At 45.4% G+C, this 1845-nt stretch overlaps 1 long non-coding RNA gene across 1 annotated transcript; it reads right to left on the bottom strand.

Annotated features, from left to right (window-relative positions):
- Window positions 1-498: 498 nt before the first annotated feature.
- Window positions 499-1552, bottom strand: LOC104998767. The gene is made up of 2 exons (XR_826503.1): window positions 969-1552; window positions 499-847 (listed from the first exon to the last, which is right to left on the bottom strand). It is a non-coding gene; the product is annotated as an uncharacterized LOC104998767 (long non-coding RNA).
- Window positions 1553-1845: the final 293 nt, after the last annotated feature.

The raw sequence follows: 1845 nt of genomic DNA, 5'->3' as shown, positions 1-1845 counted from the left end.
TGAAGTTGCTCAGTCGTGTCTGACTCTTAGCGACCCCATGGATTGCAGCCCACCAGGCTCCTCCATCCATGGGATTTTCCAAGCAAGAGTACTAGAGTGGGGTGCCATTGCCTTTTCCGATCATTAGCCGTTAGGGAAATGCAAATCATAATAAGGAGACACCAGTACACACGGACGATGGCAGCTTAAAAAAAAAAAAAAAGCAGTGATGAGACCAAATGCTGGCAACACTGTGAAGAAGCTGGATCTCCCCTACATTGCTGGTGGGAATGGACAATGGTGCAGTCACTGCAGAACACAGTTTGGCAGTTGTTTCTTAAGAAGCTAAACATGCACTTGCCACATGATTCAGCAACTGTACTCTTAGGTATTTGTCCCAGAGAACTGAAAACTTACATCCATACGGAAACCTGTACACATACTAAACTGTACGCTTAAAAATGGTAAATTTTATGCATATTTTTACCAAACTTAAAAAAAAAAACTTGCATAGAAATACTTACAACAGCTTTATTCAGAATAGCCTCAAACTGGGAACAACACAAATGTCCTTCAGTAGGTGCATGTTTCAACTCAGGGACAGCCACCCAACAGGGTTACCACTCGTCCATAAGAAGGAACCACAGGCACCGGCTTCAGTGGAATCTCAAGGGCAGCATAAATCCATCATCCATCTATGTTGTGCAGTTTCATTTACATAACACTCTCAAAATGACAAAACGCTACAGAAGAAACCAGGGTAGTTGTTTCCAGGTATGATGACACATTTTACGTGTCAACTTGACTGAGCTAAGAGGTGCGCAGGTTGTTGATGAGACACTATTTCTGGGTGTGTCCGTGAGGGTGTCTGCAGAAGAGATAAGCATTTGAACCAGAAGGCTGAGTAGAGAAAACGGCCCTCCCCAGTGCATGTGGGCGTCCACCAGGTGATCAAAAACGTGAAAAGAACAAGATGGAGGAAGGGGTACCTGCTCACTCTGCTTGAGCTGGGACGTCCGTCTTGCCCTGCTCTCAAACAAGGGTGCTCTTGGTTCTCTTCTTCAGACTCAGAGTGGACTCACACCATTGGCCCCCGACTCTTGGGCCCTTGATCTTGGACTGTGAGCACCTCTGGGTCTCAGGCCTTCAGACTTGTGTTGAACTGTAGAATTGACTTTTATGCTTCCCCAGTTTGCAGATGGAAGACTGTGAGACATTTCAGCCTGCATAATTCCATAATTGCCTATTCCTATAATATCCCTCAATATTCCTATAAATAAAATAGAATAAAATATACATCTCTGTTTATCCTTTGTTCTGTTTCTCTGAAGAACTACTACATCAGGGATGAAGGAGTAGAACACAGGAAGGAGTTCCTTTGTGGTGATAGAACATTTCCGTACCTTGAGGGTGGCAAATCTACACATGCAATCCCATTCTGTGGAAACACAGGTACTACTGCTGCTAAGTCGCTTCAGTCGTGTCTGACTCTGTGTGACCCCATAGACAGCAGCCCACCAGACTCCTCTGTCCCTGGGATTCTCCAGGCAAGAATACTGGAGTGGGTTGCCATTTCCTTCTCCAATGCATGAAAGTGAAAAGTGAAAGTGAAGTCGCTTAGTCCTGCCCAACTCTTAGCAACCCCATGGACTGAAGCCTACCAGGCTCCTCCGTCCATGGGATTTTCCAGGCAAGAGTACTGGAGTGGGGTGCCATTGCCTTCTCCAAACACAGGTACATGCACCTGTAAAAACTGTGGAAGCTTAATGGGGCCTAGACTCTAGTTACCAATGTTGAACCAATGTAAGTTTCCTGGTCTTGATGTTTAGTGTCATCACATTAGACATCATTGCTGGGGGAAGGTGG

This window comes from Bison bison, unplaced genomic scaffold (assembly GCF_000754665.1).
Source record: "Bison bison bison isolate TAMUID 2011002044 unplaced genomic scaffold, Bison_UMD1.0 scf7180017864337, whole genome shotgun sequence".
Classification (NCBI taxonomy): Eukaryota; Metazoa; Chordata; class Mammalia; order Artiodactyla; family Bovidae; genus Bison; species Bison bison.
The sequence above is the reverse complement of the archived record's forward strand: the minus strand, read 5'-3'. Positions and strand labels throughout refer to the sequence as shown.